The sequence below is a fragment of the Stegostoma tigrinum genome, chromosome 26 (genome assembly GCF_030684315.1).
Source record: "Stegostoma tigrinum isolate sSteTig4 chromosome 26, sSteTig4.hap1, whole genome shotgun sequence".
NCBI lineage: Eukaryota > Metazoa > Chordata > Chondrichthyes > Orectolobiformes > Stegostomatidae > Stegostoma > Stegostoma tigrinum.
In genome coordinates, this window is record NC_081379.1 from 25,967,446 (window position 1) to 25,995,288 (window position 27,843).

The following is a 27,843-nucleotide window of genomic DNA, read 5'->3' on the forward strand; positions in this document are numbered from 1 at the left end:
GGGAATGGGTCTTTGATCCTTGTAAATGTTTGTTGTAGAATAGGCGTGGGCTTATGGGCCACCATGATTCCTAGTGGTCTTAGGTGAGAAACAAGTACTCAAGACAGAATTATTTATCACACGGAAAAATACTGACTTATTCAGAAAAGTCAGCTCTGACCAAGTTGGTGGAGTTTTTTTGCAAAAAGTAATAGAGAAGAATGATGAAGCAAAGGCCATTGAGGTGGTGCACATGAACCTCCGAAAGGTTCACAGTGCAACACAACATACTTGAGGAAAGTTATGGGTCATGGAATAAAAGATGAAGTAGAAATGTGGATATAAAATTGGCGGAATTTTATTTTTAAGGCTGAATATGATGATTTCCCCAGGGGTCGTTAATGGACCCTCACTTTTCCTTGACACACAAATTATCTAGACCGCAGGGCACAATGACAGAGGTTGCTGCATATTTGCATAAGTAATTGAAGGTGGCAGGACAGGTAGAGAGCATTCCAGGCTTCATAAATAGAGACAGAAAGTACAAGAGGAGGGAGATTATGAAGAACCCAACAGGACCCAATTAGACCTCAGCTGGAGTACTGTGTACAGTTCAGGACATTATACTATAGGAAAGTTGGGAATGCAATGGGGGGAATGAGTGTAAAAGAGCATTACAAGAATGGTTCCAGGATTGAGGTGCTTCAGTTATGAGAAGAGATTGGAGAAGTTGGGATTGTTTTCCTTGGAAATGAATAGGCCAAAAGGAGGAGATTTGATATAAGTTTTCAAAATTAAATGGCAGAGGTGTTAAATGAATATTTTGATGCCATGTTTACCAAATTAGAAGATGGTAACAACGGCCCCAGTCGAAAATAAGGATGTTGAACAACCAAGCACTACAGTGACAGATAAAGAAGTGATGATATAAAGACTGGCAGCACTCCAGGCAGAGCAGTCACCAAGACCCAAACAGGATGCATCCAAGATTGCTAAGATAGGTAAAATAGCAAATCTCACAGCCACTGACAGAAATTTTTCAGGCATCTCTTAACAAAGGATGAGTCTCTGGCAGTACTGGATTGCAAATATGATGCCATTATATGATGCCAGAAAACTAAAGAACTGCTAGCTTATTTGGGGAATCTGATGGAGGCCATAATATTCAATAAGTGCACACTGTGTAAAATAAAAGTTAATACTAGACAGTCAGACAACGTGCTTTTGTCAAAGGCAGGTCATGTTTGACCAACTTAATTGAGTTCTTTGATGAGATGACACAAGCAGTGGATGTAGATAGTACTACAGATGTTGTATATTTGGATTCTTAGGAAGATTTAAAAATAGTGCCAAATGGCAGGCTGGTTACCAAATTTGACATGCTTGGGAATGAAGGGTCCTTGGCAGCACGGATTAGGAATTGACTAAAAGATAGGGAACAGGGGGATTGGTATAGCTGCGCATTTCTCAGAGGAGTTGAAAGTGGCGTCCCCCAGTGTTCGATGTTGGAATTCTTGCTTTTTGAGTCATACAAGTGATTTGTAGATGGGTGTTGAGGGCAAAATCTCTAGGCTTGCAGATGATACTAAGCTAAGGAGAATAGTAAATTGTGAGGATGACATTGAACATCTTCAGAGAGATATTGGCAGGTTGACCAAATGGGCAGACACCTTAAAGATGAATTTCAACATACAGAAATGAGAGGTAATGCATTTTGGTGGAAACACAGAGACAATACAAGCGAAATGGTACAACTCTGGGGGAGTACAGAAACTGACAAACCTTGGAGTTCAAATGCATAATTCTTGGAAGGTGGCCAGACAAGCTGAAACAGTTGTTAAGAAGCCTGACAGTCTCCTTGCGTTTATAAATAGAGGCAGAGTGTAAATGCAAGGAGGAGATCCTACAACTCTGCAAATCATTGGTCAAACCACATTTGGAATACTGTGTTCAGTTCTGAGCACCTTAAACAAGGACATTAAAGCCCTGGAGAAAGTACAAAGGATATTTACTAGAATGATACCAGGAATGAAGAATTTTAGATGCAAGGGAAGATTAGAGAAGTTGGGCTTACCCTCCTTGCAACAGAGAAGGTTAAGAAGTGACCTTAAGGAGGGGTTTGAAATTATGAACAATTTTGACAGAGTAAAAGGAGGATATTCGGTTTGCAGTAGTTGGTCGTCGATAACTATGGGTCATAATTTCAAGGTTGTCAGCATGACAGCAAGGAGTGGGACGAGGAGAAACTTCTTACTCGAGAGTTGTTAGAATTTGGAATGCAATGCCTGCGAGAGTGGTGGAGGCAGATTCCGTAAGAAGTATCAAGAGAGAGTTGGATAAGTATTTCAAAGTTTGTATTTAGAAGGCTACGAAGATAGGATTGGAGAATGGGACTAGCTGAGTCAGTCATTCTTTCTGGAGCTGGTACAGACTCAATGGGCCAAATAGCTGCCTTCTATACTTTAGATTTTATGATTCTGTGACTAATTAAGACACATGTAGTTGCCAAATTTTGGTTTGTCACTTTTGGCAATGGCAACTATTGTCAAGCTGTTGCAGCCACTGGTCAGCACATGAATAAATACGAGCCCATAGAAGGCATCACCATTTCGCGCTTTCACCAGACAACTCTCAGGTACAACGTTTACGACCTGCATGACATGCTTGCAACTGTGCATGACATGCAGACTTGAACATCCCACAAGGTTTTGCAGCAGAGTTTTCACGTGAGCAATAAGGCCAACATCCACAGACTACAGCAGTGTCCTGATCAGGACACAATGTGTTTTTGTCTTCACTGTCAGTCTTGTTAGATTGTAGAAGTTGTAGTCGGACCTTATATGCAAGCAGACTCTTTCTCTATCTGCATCAAGCCTGATCTGTCAGACCTGGCTTTCTGCAAGAGCAATTTACCTGGTGTCACTTCTCCATCTTCTTGTCAGCACCATGCAAATTTTCTGAAGATAATGACAATCTCATTCTCTTTTGACAGCAACAAATCAATCAATCTGTTCTATTATATTCTCAGGCAGTGCACTCCAGATCCTAATCACTGACTGAGAAAATAAATTTATTCTTCTATCATTACTGCTTCATCTGCCATTCAAGTTAAATTGGTATCCTCAGGCAATTAACTCTTTTACCAATAAAGGTTTGCACTACTTAGTCTATCCAGATCCCTCATGATTTTACAGGCCTCTCCTGAAAGTCAACCTTCACTTTGCCAAAGAGAACAGTCTTTATTTTGGCGTTGATGACAGCATGACTTGAGCATGGTCTCAAATCAGGATTAGCTGCAATTCCTCTTTTACCAAATGATTCTTCAGGATGGCTATTCAACAAAAATTTCTGTTTTCAGCTCCATTTGCAACCTGTCTGATCGTAAAACACACAATTACACAGCCAGCCTCCAAGCTTATATTGCCAAGTGGAAAGCAATGCAATCACCACATAAAAGTCATACAATGAACATTCCAAAAATGGAAAAGTCCAAGCTTGAAAATGCAACAATTGACTAAAAGCTGTACACTAACAGAACAACAAAACGGCTACAACAGTTGGTCAGATGCAAAACACTGCTAATGGTTCCCCTCCTGAATTTCCAAAGTCTCCAATACATGCCATGTTTATTCACACGTGCAATGAATGCCTATTAGTAATCTCAACAGCACAACTACAACAACACTGAAGGTCCACACAGTTCAAAGGTAAAACATTTCACTTGATTGATCAATGCCCCATATCCATTACCTATATCTTTTAATACTGGTGAATAGCAATGGTAAATGTGCCCAATGTGCAACGTACTATAGCAACAGACGAAACATGAAAGGGCCCACCCAGCTTCTTTTTACAATTGTCAAGGAGGACATAGGCAACAATGCCAAAGCAAACATCACCAAGTCATATACCTTCCTAATTTGGAGATTTTCCATCAACACCCTGTGGTCAAAATCTTAGTATTTTGTATTTAGCTAATGCTGCTGCAAAAGACATTAGACCTTTACACTGAATTCACAATTCAAGTTGTTGCCACTAATACTGTTCTAGAAGTACCATCTATATAAGCAATTCAATTAAGAAAATAAATCTCATTATTGCTTTCTCACAGCAACAAAGGGCGTGCAATACATTTTAAAAGCGTCATCTACACTCCAACTACATACTTTCAACAAAATGCTGGCAGTACATTGAATCTAAACAGAATTGACAAAAAATGTTCTGTCTACCATCATTTAAAAATAAATCCTGGCAATTTCAAAACTTCATCAGTAAAACCAGATCTATGACATTGCAATTTCAAATCTTCTCACCAAACATGCCAAATTATACAATTGATGTGAATACCTAGAATATTACTTAACATTAATACTGAGCACAAAATGCCTTTGGTAATTTTCAAATTACACAATTCCTCGTCACGAAACAAAATCTGGACAAGCCCAATTCAAAGTCTGACAAAGTAGTAAGAGAAACAGAATCTTGCATCCGCAAAGGATCCTCGGAATTGTTGAGGTAGCATCTCATACATCAGTCTCCTGCTTCATAAATCACTCAAATTATACAAGTTAGTAAATTTGGAAAAGGAAGTACGTATTCAGCAAAAATTTTGTTTATTACATGTTCACAGTAAAATTGATAATATATGCAGTTCTTTGACAAATCTTAAAGAAAATGTTGAGCTCTTTGATAAAACTATTTTATTAAGTGATCTCACTAAAATTATGATCTTGCTATATTTTTTGAAGTCACCCAACATGCAACCACAGCACCTGCTACTACCATTTGTTCTCATATTTTCTGATACTTGGTTGAAGGTAATATTTCCTTAACACACTGCACCATTGTCCGAAGAACTCTTGGGTGTACATGAAGACAGTGTTTTCATGCATATAATGAGAAAAAATGACAAATAGAAATTACAGGCCAAACTATTATGACAGTGTCACAAAGTCTCTGTAATCCTTAAACAACAACCAAACTTCAACAGTCAAGTAATTTAATGAAAACACACACCCAGTGGGTGTGGGTTGCTGCTACTGTCAACGAAATCAGTGCAGACACCTTTGAAACTGTATAGGGGAGGGACACTAACATTTAAAAATAGGAAATGTTTAAAAAAGTTAAGAAATTGCTTTGGATTTTTAATAGCAAAAGGCACTCCATTATTAAAAAAAACATAATGGAGGGTGGAGATAAACACAAAACTCCAGGCCTATCAAGGTGATATTCATTCTGGAACAGCAGAACGTACAATTAGGGACATAGTGACTGAGTATGAGACACTGATTATTGAGTGAGTATTAGGTAATTAAAAAGTCAGTCAGCATCAACTTGCGAAGGGCGTGATCTTCCAAATTTACATTAGTCAGGTGTCTTTAAAAAATTAAGGAGATGAAGTTATACATCCCTTTTTTGAAGGATATCCTCTTGGATATTGATGTCAAATATCAAAATTCTCTATAGTTGAAAGATGGGCAGGTCAAACTGCTTCAAGAGAAAACCCCCAGCTACCTACTAACCTCATCCCACCTCCTTGACCTGTCCGTCTTCCCTGGACTGACCTATCCCCTCCCTACCTCCCCACCTACACCCTCTCCACCTATCTTCTTTACTCTCCATCTTCGGTCCGCCTCCCCCTCTCTCCCTATTTATTCCAGTTCCCTCCCCCCATCCCCCTCTCTGATGAAGGGTCTAGGCCCGAAACGTCAGCTTTTGTGCTCCTGAGATGCTGCTTGGCCTGCTGTGTTCATCCAGCCTCACATTTTATTATCAAGAGAAAACGTTTTCTGCATGTATTGCTACATGACATCTACTAGTGAAACAACTAAGAAAAAATCAAAGTGGTTACAACTCCCATTACAGCCATTTTAATATTTCTCTGGCCTACTAGGTTGGTGTCCAGTTAGTAATAGATGTACATTCCAGATTTACAATAACTCAAACGAATTCATTTGATACGTAACTCTTGCTGCTGCTATGGCCAAGAAAAATACCCCTCACTATCCTGAGTCAGATTCAAAACCATTTCCCAAAGTTAAACATATAATGATTCAAGTCACTATGTCCCCAGCAAAATTATGTTAAAAATCACTGCAGAATTCGAAACAGCTGCTACATAGAACAAAGAAAACTACATCTTACATCACATGTAGTATAAGTCAGAACAGGCCTCAGGGTATGCCGATGCAAACTATTCATGTGTTAACAAAAGGTCTTTCTGAATCTTGTTGCTGGAGTTCAAAGCATAATGTGCTTTGGTATACTTACTCAGATGTAAACAGAGACAAAATTAAATATCACATCCCTTTGCAAAGGAGTTTATTATGGTGTTATATAAACTCACCCAACGGACACCCATACAAAACCATTCAAATAGGTGTTCCACAAGAGATGGGTGCACTACTTGCTGAGGGCAACAGCGTCAGGTAATATTCTGTCCTCTGTCTCAATCAAATTGTGGCACTATATTCCCTGCCGCAAAATCTCATCTCTGGTACCATTCTCTGAGAACACCTCATTCCATCCCTCTCCATTTTTAAAAAAAAGTGTTCTCTCACACCTTTGCACTTACAAGTCAGATAAAACTTCTTTCATCCACTTCTGCAGAAAAATACTCACAGCTATAGCCAAAACTTTGCTATCTTGTGTGGCTTCTCTACTCTAGTGGACTTAATCAGAGTATATTACCTGCAACGATTTTTTGTGTTTCTCACATCACCGGTAACCATTGACTGCCCTTCCAACTCCACTTCTGTTTATTTCAAATCAAAATTCTCCGGAGACATTTGCCATTGTATATTCAAGTTGCCAACCAAGTAGCCTTTGACACACAAAAATTGAGGATGCTGGACATCAGAAGCGAAAACAGAAATTGTTGGGAAATCCAGTCTTTGACCTTCAAGTCACTACAATATAACAAAGTGTGAAGCTGGATGAACACAGCAGCCCAAGCATCATCTCAGGAGCACAAAAGCTGACGTTTCAGGCCTACAGCCTCCCTGTCCTCTCACTACAATATTCCTGCAGCTTTCAACTTGTTCTGTCAGCTCTACACCTTCAATTTTGATGACTTATTCCCAGTAGAACCTTTAATCTCTCCCATACAAACAATGTTCTTTATGGATCCCATATCTTTGCTCTTCAAATTCAAACTGTGTAAACCGAAGCTCAATTTATGATGGTTCTGACACACATCACATCCGCTGGACAATTGAACCTGTACTTTCCTCTTAAAACCCACCAAGCCAGGATAATCCAACTGCTTTTCCAAACATCAGTTGTTTCTCCATCCCAACACATTTGAGTCATTAATGGACTTCTATGACACCAATATTAAGACCATTCATTTAGTTCTCTACTGCTTGCTCCCCACTTTACCTTGACCAACAGGCTAAACCTTCCCCTGTCCCATCTAGCTCAAAACCCAGTCTTTTTTCCCCCCCCTCGAGATTTCAACTATTTCCCAAAGCCCTCAAATTTATCTTGCCCAGGTGACTTGTCTCTTGCTTCCTTGATTCTTCTACTTCTAAATTAACAAACCATTCACTCCCCTCCCATCCTCACCAATATTTGACAGTGTAACTAATTCTCTATCTCTAGATGCACTCTCAATTTCAAAGCTACTGACTCGAGCCACCTGTCAGCCATGTTCAATGTCTCTAATCTTGCAAACTACTGCCCTTCAATCACCTGCCTGAAGTTCATGTCCATCTTCACAAATCCATACATAAATCTCTCTTACTGGGTTTTCTAACCTACCAAAGGACTGAAAGTCCAAAAGCAACAAGTTACAAATCACATCCTGTGGTTGTTGAGAATGTTCTTCTCAACTTTTGGTTTTTGACACAGCTTACCACGCCATTCCTTTCCAATGGCTCCAGTTTTACTGGTACAATTATAGTTGGTATATCACTAGGAATTATCTGTCTCCCTGACCCCAGGTAATTACCTTTGAAGTCCATCATGAATCCACGATCAGCTCCCACCTCTTTCATTTCTAAGCTATTCTTTGATCCAAAACAAAGTCAGCTTCTACATGTACACTAACAACGTCCAGGTTTATCTCTTAACTATCCCTACCCTGTCAATTCAACCATTTGACAATCCTCAGTCAGTTGTCATTTCCTTCAGTAAACAAATGCAAACACAAAAACTATCAACATCAATTCCTTTTACAAATACTGTGCTCTTGCCAATTTCATCCCTGTCCTCTGTCATTATCTTGGTGTGAATCAAACTGTTCACAATCCAATTTGCATCCATGCTGAGCTTCTGACCCCATTCCCCCCCGAAACACAAAATTTACCTACTTGTGCCTCTATTACACTGCCTACCTATAAGACCATAAGACATAGGAATGGAAGTATGGGCCGAATGGCCTTCGAGTCCACTCCGCCATTTAAATCATGGCTGATGGGCATTTCAACTCCACTTGCGTGCACTCTCCCCATAGCCCTTGATTCCTTGTGAGATCAAGAATTTATCAATCTCTGCCTTGAAGGCATTTAACGTCCCGGCCTCCACTGCACTTCGTGGCAATGAATTCCACAGGTTCACCACTCTCTGGCTGAAGAAATGTCTCCTCATTTCTGTTTTAAATTGACCCAATCTAATTCTAAGGCTGTGCCCATGGGTCCTAGTCTCTCCGCCTAACAGAAACAACTTCCTAGCGTCCACCCTTTCTAAGCTATACATTATCTTGTAAGTTTCTATTAGATCTCCCCTCAACCTTCTAAACTCTAACGAGTACAATCCCAGGATCCTTAGCCGTTCATCATACGTTAAACCTACCATTCCAGGGATCATCCATGTGAATCTCTGCTGGACACGCTCCAGCGCCAGTATGTCCTTCCTGAGGTGTGGGGCCCAAAACTGGACACAGTATTCTAAATGGGGCCTAACTAGAGCTTTATAAAGTCTCAGAAGCACATCGCTGCTTTTATATTCCAACCCTCTTGAGATAAACAATAACATTACATTCGCTTTCTTAATTACGGACTCTACCTGCAAGTTAACCTTTAGAGAATCCTGGACCAACACTCCTAGATCCCTTTGTACTTCTGCTTCATGAATTTTCTCACCGTTTAGAAAATAGTCCATGCCTGGATTCTTTTTTCCAAAGTGCAAATCCTCGCATTTGCTCACGTTGAATTTCATCAGCCATTTCCTGGACCACTCTCCTAAACTGTCTAAATCTTTCTGCAGCCTCCCCACCTCCTCAGTACTACCTGCCTGTCCAACTATCTTTGTATCATCAGCAAACTTCCCCAGAATGCCCCCAGTCCCTTCATCCAGATCATTAATATATTAAAGTGAACAGCTGCAGCCCCAACACTGAACCCTGCGGGACACCAATTGTCACCCCGAAAAAGTACCTTTTATCCCAACTCTCTGCCTTCTGTCAGACAGCCAATCCTCAATCCAAGCCAGTAGCTCACCTTGTATACCATGGGCCCTCACCTTACTCAGCAGCCTCCCATGAGGCACCTTATCAAAAAGCCTTTTGGAAGTCTAGATAGATAACATCCACTGGGTTTCCCTGGTCTAACCTACTTGTTACCTCTTCAAAGGATTCTAAACAGGTTTGTCAGGCACAACCTCCCCTTACTAAATCCATGCTGACTTGTTCTAACCTGCCTCTGCACTTCCAAAAATTTAGAAAGCTCATCCTTAACAATGGATTCTAAAATTTTACCAACAACCGAGGTTAGGCTAATCGGCCTATAATTTTCCATCTTTTGCCTTGATCCTTTCTTAAAACTGGGGGGGGGGGGGGTCACAATAGCAATTTTCCAATCATCTGGGGCTTTCCCAGACTCCAGTGACTTTTGAAAGATCACAACCAAAGCCTCCGCTATTTCCTCAGCCACCTCCCTCAGAACTCTAGGGTGTAGCCCATCGGGGCCAGGAGATTTATCAATTTTTAGACCTTTTAGCTTTTCTAGCACTTTCTCTTTTGTAATGCCTACCATACTCAACTCTGCCCCCGACTCTCCTTACTTGTTGGGATACTACTCATGTCTTCCACTGTGAAGAGTGACGCAAAGTACTTAAGTTCTTCAGCTATTTCCTTATCTCCCATCACTAGCCTTCCAGCATCAATTTGGAGTGGCCCAATGTCTACTTTTGCCTCTCATTTGTTTCTTATGTATTGAAAGAAACTTTTACTATCATTTCTAATATTACTGGCTACCCTACCTTCATATTTGATCCTCTCCTTTCTTATTTCTCTCTGTTATCCTCTTTGTTTTCGTAGCCTTCCCAATCTTCTGATTTCCCGGTGCTCTTGGCCATTTTATAGGCTGTCTCTTTTTCTTTGATACATTTCCTGACTTCCTTTGGCAGCCATGGCTGTCTAATCCCACCCTGGATATTCTCTCTTTTCTTTGGGATGAACCTCTGTACTGTGTCCTCAATTACACCTAAAAACTCCTGCCATTGTTGTTCTACTGTCTTCCACGCTAGGCTCTGCTTCTAGTGGATTTTCGTCAATTCCTCTCTCATGCCCCTGTAATTACCTTTATTTAACTGTAACACCATTACATCCGATTTTGCCTTCTCTCTTTCAAACTGTAGACACAACTCTATCACATTATGATCGCTGCCTCCTAAGTGTTCCCCTACCTTAAGATCTTTTATAAAGTCAGGCTCATTACGTAGCACTAAGTCCAGGATAGTCTGCTCCCTTGTAGGCTCCATCACAAGCTGTTCCAAAAAGCCATCCTGTAAACATTCCATGAATTCCCTTTCTTTGGATCCACCGGCAACATTATTCACCCAGTCCACCTGCATATTGAAGTCCCCCATGATCACCGTGACCTTGCCTTTCTGACATGCCCTATTTCCTGGTGCATCTTGCGCCCCTGGTCCTGATCACTGTTAGGAGTTATGTACATAACTCCCATTATGGTTTTTTTAAAAAAAAACTTTTGTGGTTCCTCAATTCCACCCACACAGACTCCACATCCTCTGACCCTATGTCATTCAGTGCCGTAGATTTAATTTCATTCTTAACTAACAAGACAACCCTGCCCCCTCTGCCCACCTCCCTGTCTTTCTGATATGTTGTGAATCCTTGGATGTTTAACTGCCAGTCCTGAGCTCCCTGCAACCATGTCTTTGTGATACCTACCACATCATAATCATTCAAGATGATTTGTGCAGTTAATTCATCTACTTTGTTGCGAATACAATGAGCATTTAAGTAAAGTACCTTAATGCTAAGCTTCTTATTACTATTAGAGATATTGAAAATCCTAAGATGTCTTAGGCTACCCCTTTTGCTATATTCCTAGTCTGCCTCGAGCTTAAGCCCACCTGTACACATGCTATCCTGCTGCTTATCTTTCCATTAACTCCATACTCCCTGTCACTTCTGCTTTCCCTTCTCCCCCACCCCCCCAAACTCAGAAGTTTGAAGTCCTACTGACCACCCTATTTATCCTTTTCACTAGAACACTGGTTCCAGATCGGTTCAGGTGGAGGCCATCCCAACGGTACAGATCCCCCCAGTTCCAAAACTGATGCCAATGCGCCATGAAATGGAATCCCTCTTTCCCACAATCCCTTAGCCACGCGTTTAATTCCCTAACTTTCTTTTCCCTATGCCAATTGGCACGTGGCTCAGGCAGTGATCTGGAGATTATGACCCTTGAGGGCCTGTACTTCAATTTCTTTCCTAGTGCTTGATAATCCCTGAGCAGGTCCTCTACCCTAGCTGTGCTGATAGCCCCAAAGTGGCCACAACAACTGGATCCTCCCCCTCCCACTCCAATATCCTTTCAAGCCGGTCAGAGATGTCCCGCACCCTGGCACTGGGCAGGCAGCACACCATGCGGGACTCCCGATCCGGCTTGCTTAGGATACTATCTGTCCCCCTAATTATAGAATCCCCTATAACCACTACCTGTCTTTTTGCTCCCCTCTCAAATGGCCTTCTGCACCATGGTGCCGTGGTCAGCTGGCTCATCCTGTCCACAGTCCTTTCCCTCATCTGTAAAGGGAGCAAGAATTTCACACCTGTTGGTCAAGATCAAGGGCTAAGGCTCCTGCACTCCTGAACTCTGAATCCCTTTACCTGCCTCACTTACAGTCACACCCAGTTGTCCCTGAACACTTTTTGAATTTGAATTACTTAATCTACCAGGTGTGACTGCCTCCTGAAACAAAGTGTCCAGGTAACTCTCCCCCTCCCGATGTGCCGCAGAGTTTGAAGCTCAGATTCCAGATCATTAATTCTGATCCGGAGTTCTTCCAGCAACCAACACTTGCTGCAGATGTGGTCGCTGCCGTTCACAATGGGATCAGCCAGCTCCCACATCATACAGCTACAGCACACCACCTGTCCAGCCATTACTACGTATTTAGTTAACTTTTATAATTTATGTATTACAATCATGTAAGCCCTGCTTCCACACATTACTTACTGATGCCTTTTTTAAAATTGCCTCTACACCTTCAGGCTCAACTATTTCACTTTGCTGGTCTCCCATCCTCCACAGTCAGCAAATTTCAGCTTATCTAAAACCTTATTCCTGTAGCAATACTGCACATTAAACCCTTGATCACTCATTTTATTCCTGTTCTTGCTGACATAAATCAATTCCCAGTTTCACTAAATCTTCCCCATTTATATCCTTTCAAGACCTTGCCTCTACCTCATACAAGAGAAAATAATGTTCTAAACTCATTTTTAAAACTAAATAAAATAATACTAAATAGGCTTTAGAAGGTATTTTTATCTTTATTGATAAGTACATCAAAAATCAATTGGCAGTTGTTTGATCTGTATCAGAACAATTATCCTTGATGAATTAAGACCAAGCTATGCTTGAGGAAGATTAAATGTCAAAAATACACAGCACAGATGCAAACATAAATATGTATTTACTGGTCCTCATTAAATGATCTGATTTGAATAATCAAAATTTTTTATTCACAGCAGTGATGGCATTCCCAAGTGCCTACATTAATGTCATACTTTGCACTACTTAATTATTCTGAATTTAGCGCTCAGATTTAATCGAGAGGAAAAAATCTGCCTGCATTCAGCTCTATTCTAAATTAAAATCTACTTCAACTTCAAAAATCAAAATACATTACATATTTGTCTCAGACTAAACTAGCAGAACAGGCAACACATTGAAGATACACCAAACATTTTTCTAATCTTACTACTGTATTGTTCGCCCCATGCTTCAGTAAGGTGGAATGTCGCAATGTCATTCACACTGAGCACAGATAAAGATATTATTAACATTAAACAAGATTGCTCTAAGGAAGCAAACATGAACACGTGCTGCCTCCTTTAAATCTTAACTCTTCAGAAGTGAAACTTAACTGCAGAAAGGAGAAGTTGCTCAACACATTGTACTATTCGAAGCAAAGCCTTTCTGCATGTATTCATACACCAAAGAAAAATCAAGCCAAGAATTTCTTCAAGGCATTCAACGTAATAAATCTATATTCTACAACAACTAATCACATCAAATACATACATTTGATGTTTACTTTGCTACACCTAATGTACAGCCAAAATTCTGTAAGATCAGCAAACTGACACATTAAAAGCAAGGCCCGCAACTCCGCCCCCACTCCCCACCCCCCGCAGTGGTCGAGAACGCCCTCGAACGTGTCTCCCGCATTCCCTGAAACTCATCCCTCACACCCCGCCCCCGCAATAACCGCCAAAAGAGAATCCCCTGGTCCTCACATTTCCACCCCACCAACCTCCGGATACAACGCATCATCCTCCGACATTTCGGCCATCTACAATCCGACTCCACCACTAAAGACATTTTTCCATCCCCAGCCTTGTCTGCCTTCCAGACAGACCACTCTCCACGACTCCCTTGTCTGCTCCACATTCTCCGCCAACCCCACCACACTCGGCACTTTCCCCTGCAACCGCAGGAAGAGCTACACTTGCCCCCATACCTCCTCCCTCACCCCCATTCCAGGCCCCAAGATGACTTCCCACATCAAGCAGATGTTCACCAGCACATCTGCCAATGTGGTATACTATATCCACTGTATACGGTGTGGCTTCCTCTACGTTGGGGAAACCAAGCAGAGGCTTGGGGACCGCTTTGCAGAACACCTACGCTCGGTTCGCAATAAACAATTACACCTCCCAGTCGCGAACCATTTCAACTCCCCCTCCCATTCCTTAGATGACACGTCCATCCTGGGCCTCCTGCAGTGCAACAATGATGGCACCCGCAGGTTGCAGGAACAGCACCTCATTTTCCACTTGGGAACCCTGCAGCCCAATGGTATCAACGTGGATTTCACCTGCTTCAAAAATCTCCCCTCCCCCCACTGCATCCCAAACCAGCCGAGCTCGTCCCTGCCTGCCTAACCTGTTCTTCCTCTCACCTAGCTACTCCTTCCACCTCAAGCCGCACCTCCATTTCCTACCTACTAACCTCATCCCGCCCCCTTGACCTGTCCGTCCTCCCCGGACTGACCTATCCCCTCCCTACCTCCCCACTCATACTCTCCTCTCCACCTATCTTCTCCTCTATCCACCTTTAGTCCGCCTCCCCCTCTCTCCCTATTTATTTCAGAATCCTTCTCCCATCCCCCTTTTCTGATGAAGGGTCTAGGCCCAAAACGTCAGCTTTTGTGCTCCTAAGATGCTGCTTGGCCTGCTGTGTTCATCCAGCTCCACATTTTATTTCAGATTCCCCAGCATCTGCAGTTCCCATTATCTCCGATCACATTAAAAACTAGTTTGGGCATGATACTTCTAACGATTCTTCAGATCTATTTGCATAAAAATAGCACAACAAAAACACAACTACATTTGCAATCTTTGGTTTATTAGAAATATCGCTGATACATGAATTGTAAGATGCAATTTTAACAAATTGTTTTTAAGGTATCACGCCTTTCATACTTCTTTCTCTAAAAAATTTACCAAGTGTTTAATAAGAGGTTTTATCTCTAGGATTATGGAGCAAAGTATCAAGTATCAAATTGTTTCATATTTTCAGAAATGGATATTTCAACAATGGCACAAGTAAAGTTGGATTATTTTGCATGTTTTAGCTAAGTACGATGGAAATGGCTGTGAGGTATTCTCAAGATTCAGAGTGGGCGTCCCACACAGGAAGAGAATAATTGCATCTCACTGAAACAAACTTCATGTCAGCTAAAGTAATTTTTGCAACATCGGTCCACCAAAAGATTTTCCTGAATAATGCAGAAGATTCTATCCACATCTGAAAGCAAGCTCTCCATTCTACTTCGGAGAAGTCACAGTTGGGGGCAACTAAAATCTTCGCAAGAACCTTAGGGTCAATTAAATTGATACTCTTGGAAAGCCTCAATGCTTACTATAAAGGCAGGGTAGAACTCAGGTCTTCTAGTCAACAGACAAATACCAACATTATCATTATCCACTCCCTTGCCTGTCTAACTGTTGTTCTCTCTCTTTAGGCTCTATCCTTATCTATCATTTACTCCTTATCCCCTGCGCCCACCCTATCTTCTGCACATAAACAAATACATTTCCTAGCTACCATCAGTTCTGGGGAAGTCACTCGACATGAATTCTTAACTCTGATTTCACGCCATAGACGCTGTCAGGCCTGCTCAGCTTTTCCAGCAATTTCTGTTTTTGTTTGGATTTACAGCATCCACAGCTCTTTCAGGTTTTATTGTAATTAGAAGGCTGCCTAAAAATGACCAAATGTAGTTTTATGGCAAATTTTACATTATCTTGATCTTCTAAATACAGTACTTAGTGGTAAAAAGGGCAGAAAAACTTCACAAGCTGGTTCCTTTCAAAAATAAATTCCTCAAAAGTTTTGTTTATACTGTGTGACAATTAGCATACTTCCTGCCAATGAAAATACTCCAAAGTTGCTTTTTATATTGATTTGGTTTCCCTGGCTGTGCCGTAACAACACATCAGCTTGAGAAAATAAGCTTGTCCGGGGCACTGCATCACAGATGGAATCCTGAAACCTTAAGTATCTTTTTCAAACCAATGTGATCACCACAAATGAATTAAACACAACTGCTCAAAGCTGTGAAAGCTAACTCTCATCAGCTCCACGTACACATATTTTAAATATTTTATAGCACAAAATATGGGCTGACCGGATTCCTGACTCGAATTCAAAATCCACCAGCCTTCTGCTAATCTCTGCATCCCAAAGAAAATCAAAGGGAAATTCTTCTCCTAGATGAGATCAAGATCAGATTTGGAAAGTTTGTATACTTGATTATAATCTCTATCATCAGAAAAGCTGAATCAATCCGCAATAGATAATGGTCCCACAGCTTGTTAAAACTGGATAACAGAGGAATCTTTTTCACTCATTTTTAGCTTCTAAAAATAAGACTGAAACAAAAGGAATCCATGAAAACACTGGAAGAATACTAAACACCAAAAATTCTGAACACATCTTCTGCAGAAAGATGAGAATAACTTGTCATCAGCACAATGCATGTGAGTCACTGATACAACCCTTACTGCTAACATTTGCATTAAACTTCAACATGACTTATATTTTTAGGAGACATCACAAATTGAAATCAATGAACTCAATACATTACTTTATCTGCATGGCTCAACAAAATGCCCAAGAACATTTCAAGTTTGTTCTGCATTAGGCTGACTTAACACATCATACTGGATTGATTGTGGGAACAGTGACACTTATTAAGAAAGAGAACACAATTCAGCCCACACTTCCACTCCTAAACCATATAGAATATGGGTATCATTACAATCAGCTGCAATTGCCCTCTGGGAGAATTACCCATCAATAATAATGGAGGTTCATACCTAACTAAAAGCCACTTCGGTACGATCACAAAGCACAATTTATTGCTAGAACAAAAAAAGACAAAACTTGAGGCATATTTACAACATGCAGGTTAGGTGATCCCAAATTGCTTAATCACAAGACATTCCTATCGAGAGACTTTCATGTTCCAATCATATTTCATAGTAAACAAAGTTTTATATTAAGTTAGTAAAACATATAAACGCTCTCTAAACTTGGCTTTCCCAATTAAAGAACCAACTATAATGAAAGTGGATAGATGGGTAGAGATGGTGATGTTCAACAAATTTGATCCCACCAGGATAAAAGAGATTCTAAATGATAATTTCATTAGCAATCTGAACCTTATGCAACCAGAAAGATGGAATTTCTATTTGGATGGCTGACAGTGAACAAAATATACAAGTACAACACTATCAACTGCAGAACAGAAAATATAAATAACATTAGGAAAATTACAGAAATGGAGATGAAAGATTACAAAAGAAATACACATGATCACACCCTCAGGATCTCCCAAAGTATTCCACAGGCAATTAATTTCCTAGTGGTCTTTACTGTTATGTACACAAATGCAGCAGAAAGTTAGCATACAAAATGCTAAAGAAATGAGTGATAGACTACTTTGCTGTTGCTGGATGCAGAACATTAGCCATGTTTTCACAAAAACTCTATGTTTATCTTGGAATTTTGCCACAGGATTTTTTTTAAACAAACTGTCGATGGGATTTAATTTAACAGATTAACCAGAAGTCAGCATTTCAAATAATGCAACATTGGAGTGTTAGCTTAGATTATTTTCCTAAAATCCTGGCATGGGACTTAAAACTAAAATGTGGAAAATTGCCCAATTATGCCCCATTAACAAAATATAGGACAAATCCAAACCTGGCAATTATGTACCCTCTGTCTACTCTGGACCATATTGACGAAATATATCATTAGCAGTGATATCGAGCAACAGTTGTTAACAACAACCTGCTCAGTTCTCACTCCACCAAGACTCCAGTCCTCATAACAAGTAACTTTGAAGCAACCTGTTATGACACTTGTGGGACTTCAACAGGGATGTCTGGCTCAGAGGCTGGGACGCTATCACTTTAACAATAGACTCTCTCCAGGCCCTGCAACCTTAGACCAAACATGGAAGTAAATTCCAGAGAAAAGGAGAGTGATAGCCCTTGACATGAAGGCAGTAATTCACCAAAAATGGCATCAAGAGGACTAGCAATATTGAAATCAATAGCAATCAGGCAAAAAGTTCCACAACTGGAGTTATGCCTGTCCAATAAAAAAGGCTGTGAAAACTAACCTTCCAGCTCAGCAAGCAAACTCATATCCAAAGGCTGTGGCTGTTAGAGACTAAACCACAGGATATCAATCAGGCATTCCTTACAGTAACGTCAAAAATTCATTAATCCTAAGCTATTTTATCAACGACCCTCCCTCCAATAAAGACAAAAGTAGAATCTACATAAATAATTACACAACACTGTCCTCAACACTGCAGAAACTGAAGTGGTTTGTGACCAAAGTCCTGGATAGCATTCAGGTTTGCGCTAATAAAAGGCAAGTAACATTCATAGTAGTGATAACCACATTCAAAAAGAGTGAACCTAACCACCCACCCATGATGTACAGCGGTGTCACCAACACTGAATTCTCCACTAATAACATCTTTGGGAGTTTATTACTGACCAGAATAATAACCAGATCAGCCACACTAACATTGTGGCTACAAAAGCAGGTGTCAGAAGCAGGGAATTCTGGGGTGAGTAATTCACTTCCTGTCCTGGCTCCCTGGAGCATGTCCACTATTCACAAAACACAAGTCAAGAGTGTGATGGAATATTATATTTCCTTGATGAGTGTGGTTCCATCATCAAGGAGCTTCTCACCACCCAAAGCAAAATCAACAATGATGCAGAGCTGCAGTGGTTTATACCATTCATAGGATATGATGCTGCAATTCATCAAACTTGCTTCATATGCATGTGCCAACCTTGGAACCTGCATCATCTAGAAGGATAAGTGCAGCAAACATAAAACAAAAATCAACAGCAAGCATCCTCCCACCTATATACACCATCCTGATTTGCAACATTGCCACTCATTCACAGTCACTGCATCAAAACCCTGAAATTCCCAACCTAACAGCACTAAGTGTGTACGTATTCACACAGACTGCAGCAATTCAAACACGCACCTCAATAATGCCTTCTCAGGCAAAATGAAATAAGATCTGAAACAAATAAAAGCAGAAATTGCAAGAGAAACTCGATAGATCTAGTAGCATCTGTGGAAAGAGAAACAGAGTTAAGATTTCAAGTCCAGTGATCCTTCTTCAATAGCTTCAAAGGGACATTTACAGATGGGCAACAAATGCCGTGGTTGACTAATGCTTTTAGCCTGTCTCGGACTAATGTGCAGTAATCTCAAGCAACTGGTAGTCTTACACAGTTTGTAGTTTTGGTTTATGCAGGTTGTCTATGGAAATATAACTGTTCTACAGATATACATGCAGATACATGGAGTGTCATAAAATAGTACTCAAAAGTTCAGTGTACTAAATCAGAGTTCCTGAATCAGCAAGGACTCCTTTTACTCAATTCAAAAAAAAGATTCAATAATCAAATGTAATTCTTTTCTAACCTTCTCAAAATCATTTTGTCTTATCTTGTGTTATCATCACTATTAAACAGAAAATGGTGAATAACAAATGCACTCTCAATATCTATTGTTATTCTCCTGTTGCATTGTTGCTTGAAGTTTGATTACTGGCAATGGGAAACTACCTGTAACAAGTCAAAAACAAAATCCGTTCACATTGCAATACATTTTTGGAAGACATAATCTGCACTTCTTGCTCTAATTTAGATTTTAAATTGTTTCATGCCTCACTGTTTATGAAGGTGACCTGCAGGATATGATAAACTTTTACACTTGTGGCAAGTAGCATAGTAAATATATTCTCGATGTCAAATATCCAACTGTTTCTCCAAAATTGACAAGTACAGAATTCCACAGAAACATTCATCTTCAAAATTCAAATTTTTATTTTCAAAATAAACAATATTAAAGTTTAAAATAGTCAGCAAAATCCTGTATATACTTTGAAAACAGAAACAAAACAGCATGGAAACATCCACAGAAAAGACAGCATTTTTATTATCGCTTGTGGTTTAATTGCCATGCGTTTTCAGTACAAAATGCTATTTGCTACTCAGACCAACTTCTCAACCTATTCAGTTTGCCCTCACCTTCTGTTAGAATCAGAAATTTAGACCACAAGGAAGCCATTCAGACAGCTATACCTGTACTGCATTTCTGCAAGTAGAGCTGTGGTTAACTGCACACCCTCAGCTTTTGCTCATAACTCTACTTTTCTCATCCTCAAGTGTTCCGTTCAACTCCCTTTGAAAATTAATGGAATTGACAGCTAATGCTATTTCAGGTAGAACATTCCAGATTCCAACAAATTAAAAAATATCCTCAGCTCCCAGTTGAATCTTTTTCAAATGATCTTACATCTATGATTTCTGGAAATTGATTCATTCATCAGGGGAATAGCTTTTCTCTATCTCTCAGAACCTCATCACTATCAAATCCTCTATTAGATATCTGCACTTAAACGTCTTCATTCTAAAGGAGAGCAATCTTAACATTACTAACCTAACCTTTCTTCACACCTGAAGTATCTATTCTAATTATATTCTGACAAATCCCCTGTACACCTTTTCCGAAGCCTTTACATCTTTACCAAGAACTGTTCACAAAATATTCCAATTATGGCCTAAACAGTGACTTTTAAAATTCTAGCAAACTTTTGTTTCATAGTCTAAGTCTCTAACCATAAACCTAAGTAATCCATATACTCTTTATAATCATCTTGCTTATCATGTCACCTTTTAAAGTATTTAAAGATACAAAGGTCTTGATGTTCACCCACACTTTTCAAAATTTTGCTGTTTATAGCATACTTCTTTTCCTTATGAAACCTCCCAAAATGCATCATCTGCCAAGTATTATACGATCTGCAAACTTATCATATTGCTGTCTACATACAAGTCATCCAGCAAAACTGAAAAGACAATAAACCCAAAACTGATCTTTTGAGAACACCAGTGCAAACCAATTTATACTCTGAAAACATAATTTGCTATCACCGTCTTCTGTCAAAAATGCAGGGGCAACCATGGCCTAGTGGTATTGTCATTGCACTGCTAATCCAGAGACCCAGACTCTTTGTGATTGCAGTTAAGCTGACAGGCCTGTACTTTTCCAGTCACTTTCTTGAATTATGGTAAAACGTTTGGAACAATCCCCTTCCACCCAATAAGTTTTGAAAGATAGTGACCGATGTCACTACTGTTTCTAACTTTGCTTCTTTCAGGAACTGAATTTCCCTCCCCCACATTTTTGAACACTTGCCCATTTGGCATCACCTGCAAACTTACCAGATTTGCTTTTTGTTTTCCACTTAGCAATCAATAAGAACAGAAGCCGCAGCAGCACAGACCCCTCTGACAACCTGCTCCAGAACCTTCACCACGCTAATAACCCTTTGCTTTCAATGGTTTTGACTCAGTTCACGAGCTTAGCTCTCATCCCATGTATTCCTACCTTGTGGAATACTTCAGTCTGGTACAGCAACAAAAACTTTGCTAAGAAATAACATAGCATAATCACAACATTTCCTGCATCAATAAAGACCTTAATGAAAAGTAAATGTTAACCAAAAGGAGCCTCCCATAAATTTATACTATTTTCCTCTCAACATACCTTGTACATTTTGTTTCTCCCTTTTAAAAAGAGCAGGGTTAGTCATTGCACAAAATTTGGGTAGTTTACAATGCTTCCCTAAAGAGAGTGCAAACCTTGACTAATTTCTGCAGCTCCTCTTTTAAATATTTTGTGGGTATTGTGTCCTATCTTTCTTCAATTTTCTCAATCATCAATGGCCTTTTATCTTCCTGCCATCAGCATCACTGCCCCACGCAAAATGGTATATAGTGTGATAAAATGTGTAGGATACACATAAAATATTAACAACTTCAATCTTAAAATACAGTCAATTAGTTTTATGAACTTTTTTTGAAAAAGGCTCCGAATGTCATTTGAAACAGTGATGAGATACATAATTTCTAAGGCAGGATGTACCTTCAGTCAAGTACCTGACAAGACACAAGTAGTGTTAATGTTGGGATATTTATACTGCTGAAGTATCAGCAAAAAAATGTGTTGTGCTCTGTGGGTTAAAGTCTAACTTTATTAAATGCATACTTTTGTTTGTATTGTTTTATTTTGTGTTTTGCTTTTAAAGACATCAATAGCCTTGTGTATGTGTTTCAGGGATCAACCACCACAGTAACTATTTGCAAAAATTAAATCACATGATCTCTCAAGCTAGGTTTCATTCTGACATCTGACATGCCCAGTGTTATTTCCAGCCGAGATCAACACAACAGTGTGATATTTTCACTCCTACTGCATCCTTTCCAGATTTTCCAATGTTCCCTGGTAGTTTGAAATTAACCTCAGCATCACATTTGATATTCATTGTGAACTTTTTGATCAATCCGCACACACAGTTTAATGAATTCTGGGGGTATTCAGAGGTGAAAAAATTGCAATACATATACACATGAGCTTTTGTCCTTCAAAATGCTGCACATTTGCATAGCTTGCTTCTTTCAGCTTAGTTGACTCATCCTTATCTACAGAGTCTCCATCTTGTAAACAACCAGACCAAATAGTTCCAATGCATGAATAATGGAACTCTCTTCTGGTTTTGATGTCAGGTGACAGCCTACAGCATCTCTCATGCCACAGATCCTAGCTGACCTCAGCATTTCCTGCTTACAAAATGTAATTCACCTAGATACTTTTCTCACAACTTGTACAATCCCAGGAAAAACGCCACCTATTCATTCCAAACCTAAACTAAACCTATGCTGGAATAGAACAAAAACAGCACAAATTGAAACGTTGTTTCCACCTCAAAAGGAACCACCCAACTTCAACTTAGCAACGTTAATGTACACACACACAGCCACCCACTAATTTAGGCATCCATGAGACCAAACCGGTTTGTCATTCACACCACAATAATCTGTCTCAGTTTATTTTTATACCTTCAGAATTACATAAAATGACACAGTTGGAGCTTACAAAATATATTTTTTATGAATTGTGGTTCTATTTAGTTATATTGACAACCATTATAATGATTTTAGAAGAAAACACTTGTATTTATATAGATCCTTCAAATTGAAATGTCCAAAGCACTTCACAGGAGCTGAATAAAACAATACTGGACTATGGTTTGCTTATGGGCATTTGAACAAATATCCAAAGATTAATCAAAGACATGAATTTGAAGGGATTCTGAAGAGGGATATCATGAAGGCAAGGAGGGGCATTGAGATCACCTTGCCAAAAAGATTAAGGACAATCCAAAGACAGCAAAAGAGCAACTAGAAAGAGAATAAGGCCACTGAAAGATCAATGAGGTTGCCTGTGGTTGGAACCTCAGGAGATGGGAGGGATACTAAATGAACATTTCACATCAGTTTTTACATTGGACAAAGAATTACAGGCTAGATAACAGGGAATATCGATGTTTTGAAAACAGTTATATTACAAGAGGAAGTGCTGGAGGGTAACAACGTGGATAAATCTCTGGGACCTGACGTAGTGTATCACAGGATGTTGTGGGAAGATGGGGAAGAAATATTTGCATCTATAACCACTGATGAGCTGCCGGTGAAAGATAGGGTTTATATGTATTTGAAGACAAAGACTGATTAGGGATAGCTATAATGGTTTTGCACAAGGGAAATCATGTCACTCAAGCTTGATTAAGTTTTTTAAGGAAGTAAGCAAAAAGATTGATGAAGGCAGAGTTGTAGATGTTGTTTATGTGAACTTTAGTAAAGCCTCTGACAAGGTTCCAAATGGTAGACTAATTAGCAAAGTTCAGTGAGAGCTTGGCAATTGACTACAAAATTGGCTTGACAGTAAAAGACACGAGGTGATAGTGGAGGATTGTTTTTGAGATTGGAGACCTACAGCCAGCAGTGTTCCATGAGGATTGGTGGTGGGTCCACTTGCTTGTCATTTATATAAATGATTGGTATCAGAATATAGGAGACATGGTTAGTAAGGTTGCAGATGACACCAAAATTGATGATACAGCAGATAGTGAAGAAGGTTATCTAAAATTACAGAGATCTTGATCAATTGGGTCAATGAACTGAGGAGTGACAGAGTTTCATTTGGATTGGTGAAAGATATTGCATTTTGGTAAAACAAACAAGGGTAGTACTTATACAATTAATGGTAGGGCCCTCGGTATTACTGTAGAACTGAGGGACATGGGGGTTCAGGTACATAATTCTTTGCAATTTGCATTACAGGTAGGCAGGATAGTCAAGAAGGTATTTAGCATTGTTTCATTGCTCAGACCTTTGAGTATATCAGATGGGACATGATGCTGACATTGTACAGATTGTTGGTGAGGCCTCTCCTGGTGTACTGTGTGCAGTTCAGGTCACCCTGCTATAGGAAAGGTATTATTAAATAGGGGAGAGTCCAGAAAAGACTTACCAGGATGTTACTGGAATGAGTTATGGAGAGAGGCTGGATAGGCTGGGACTTTTCTCACCGGAGCAAGACAGATTGCAGGGTAACCTCACAAAAGTTTTAAATCATGAGGAGCATAGATAAGGCGAAAGCGTGGGCTTTTCCCTTGGGTGGGGGAGTTCAAAACAAGAGGACATATTTTTAAGATCAGAAAGTTTTAAAGAGGACACAAGGGGCAATTTTTTTTTAAAAAACAGAATGGATCATGTGTGGAATAAACTGTCAGAGGAAACGGTGAATTCAGCTACAGTCACAACATTTAAAAGGCATTTGGATAAGTACATGAATAGGAAAGTTTGTAGGGGTATGGGCCAAACACAGGCAAGGGGGACTACTATAGTTTGGGAAAATGGTCAGCATGGACTAGTTGGACCAAAAGGTCTGATTCCATGCTATATGATGCTATGAGTGTCTTGAAGGAGAAAAACAAGGAAGTGAGGCAGAAAGGTTTAGAGAAGGAATTCCACAGCTTAGGGCAAAGGCAGTTTAAGGCATGGCCACTTATAGTGGAAAGATTAAAATCAGTAATGTTCAAGAGTCTAGAATTAGAGGAGCACAGATGTCCTGAAGAGTTGCAGGGCTGGATGAAATAGAGATAGAGTAGGAAGAGATTGTAGCGGTTCTTGAAACTAAAATAATTGCACACAACAGGTGACCCAACTTCAATTCCCACCTGCTCTAGAAATGTGATAACATCTCTGAACGGATTGAAGTGAAAGATCTATAATTGTGCAAAACCCAAATAACTTACTATCTCTCTATGTGGATTTTGTTCTGAATAATTAACTAATCAGTAATAAGGAATTTAAGAAAATAACTGGAAATAACTAAGGCTGCAAAGAAAAAAAAAACTAGCCTGAAACAAATGAACATGACAAACAGAGAGCTGGTCAAAACCAACTCAGGATATCACATGGCCCGTTGGTTGGAACTTAATCCATGATGCAACCTTAAAATAAACTGGATTTCAATAACTTAAGTAAGGCATACTAATTTAGAAGCGTCCAAAGCACTCAAAAGGTTGTAATGCAATTTCACCTTTCATTTTATGGGTATGGCTTTAAGATACAGTTTACAATCGTTGTGCAACAGTTAAATTTAATGGACACTTGAAAAGTAACAGAGATAAAACTGACCGGAAAAAAAATCGAAATAAAAGAAACCTTGAGTGAGTTAGCAAATCCCCATGTCATCTGACAAAAACAGCAAGTGTATTCTTTAAAAATACAACCCGAATAATCCAACATCCACGGAGAAAAGGGCGGCTGGATGTGGCACTAAGAGACTGGGGTACCCGGTACCTGACACTCGGATAAAGGCAGTCAATGCTCTAACTGCTGCCGACAATCCTCAACTTCCAGCCGCTCTCTTTCCCAAAGGCCTGGCCAGAGAGCCCAGGCCCAGCCACGCTTACCGTCTCAGAGCCTCCGCCAGCCGACAGCCCACAGAGGCCCCGGCGAGGATCTCTGTCAAAAAAACTCCCGGTTTTAAAAACTCACCTCGACTTGGAGGAACTTTACGCCAGCTCCAGGATAGGACAGGCCTCAGCGAGCCCCGGCAGCACCCAGCAAGCGAGGCGGCCCCGCCAACTGACGTCAGGTGACACCGCCCACAGAGAGCGAGCCGTGACTCACCGCTGGGCACGGGGAGAGTCAACACGGGGCACGGGGAGGGTCAGCGCCGGGCACGGGGAGGGTCAGCGCCGGGCACGGGGAGAGTCAACACGGGGCACGGGGAGGGTCAGCGCCGGGCACGGGGAGAGTCAGCACGGGGCACGGGGAGGGTCAGCATGGGGCACGGGGAGGGTCAGCGCCGGGCACGGGGAGAGTCAGCACGGGGCACGGGGAGAGTCAGCACCAGGCACGGGGAGAGTCAGCACTGGGCATTGGGGAGAATCAGCACTGGGCAGGGGAAGAGTCAGTGCCAGGCACAGGGAGATTCAGCACCAGGCAGGGGGAGAGTCAGCACCGGGTAGGGAGAGCATCAGTGCCGGGCACAGGGAGAGTCAGCACTGGGCACAGGCAGAGTCACCGCTGGGCACGGGGAGAGTCAGCACTGGGCATTGGGGAGAGTTAGCACTGAGCATGGGGAAGAGTCAGCGCCGAGCATGGGGAGAGTCAGCACCGGGCACAGGGAGAGTCAGTGCCAAGCACGGGGAGAGTCAGCACTGAGTACGTGGAGAGTCAGTACGGGGAGAGTCAGTGCTGGGACGGGGGGGATTCAGCACAGGGAGAGTCAGTGCTGGGTACGTGGAGAGTCAGCGCTGGGTATGGGGGGGGATTCAGCACAGGGAGAGTCAGCGCTGGCATGGAGGGATTCAGCACGGAGAGAATCAGCACTGAGTACGGGGGGATTCAGCACGGGGAGAGTCAGCACTGGGCACAGGGAGAACATGCGGAGAGTCAGCACTGGACACGGGGAGAGCAAGGGGACAGTCAGCGCTGGGCACAGGGAGAGTCAGCGCTGGACACGGGGAGAGCACATGGGGAGTCAGCTCTGGGCATGGGGAGAGTCAGTGCTGGGCACGGGGAGAGCATGCGGAGAGTCAGCACTGAACACATGCAGAGTCAGCGCTGGGCATGGGGAGAGCAAAGGGAGAGTCAGTGCTGAACACAGGGAGAGTCAGCACTGGGCACGGGTAGAGCACACAGAGAGTCAGCACTGGGCACGTGGAGGGTCAACGATGGGCATGTGGAGGGTCAACGCTGGGCATGGGGAGAGCACGCGGAGAGTCAGCACTGGGCACATGGAGAGAGCACGTGGAGAGTTGGCATTTGGTATGGGGAGTGTCAGCGCTAGGCACAGGGAGAGACAGCATTGGGCATGGGTAGAGCATGCGGAGAGTCAGCATTTGGTATGGGGAGAGTCAGCGCTGGGCAGAGGGAGAGTCAGCGCTGGGCACGGGGAGAGCAATGGGACAGTCAGCGCTGGGCACAGGGAGAGCACGGGGAGAGTCAGCACTGGGCACAGGGACAGTCAGTGCTGGACATGGGGAGAGTCAGCACTGGGCACGTGGAGAGTGAGCACTGGGCACGGGGAGAGTGAGCGCTGGGCACGAGGAGAGCACGCAGAGAGTCAGCACTCAGCACAGGGAGAGTCAGCCCTTGGGATGCAGTAGAGGGAGGGGAGATTTTGAAGGTTTAGGAACAGCAACTCATATTCCACTTGGGAACCCTGCAGCCCAATGGTATCAATGTGGATTTCACAAGCTTCAAAATCTCTCCTCCCCCCACTGCATTCCAAAACCAGCTCAGCTCGTCCCCGCCTCCCTAACCTGTTCTTCCTCTCACCTACCACCTCCTCCCACCTCAAGCTGCACCCCTATTTCCTACTTACTAACCTCATCCCGCTTCCTTGATCTGTCCATCCTCTCCAGACTGACCTATCCCCTCCCTATCTCCCCCCAATACATTCACCT

At 41.5% G+C, this 27,843-nt stretch overlaps 1 protein-coding gene across 4 annotated transcripts in view; it reads right to left on the bottom strand.

Moving 5' to 3' along the window:
- LOC125464015 (CAP-Gly domain-containing linker protein 1-like) overlaps positions 1-26,031 on the bottom strand; it is a 146,652-nt gene extending 120,621 nt beyond the window's left edge. For all 4 annotated transcript variants that reach the window (XM_059655062.1, XM_059655060.1, XM_059655059.1 and 1 more), the window contains exon 1: positions 25,925-26,031. The gene's annotated coding sequence lies outside the window, so the exon portion shown is untranslated. The remainder of the gene's footprint in view (positions 1-25,924) is intronic.
- Positions 26,032-27,843: the final 1,812 nt, after the last annotated feature.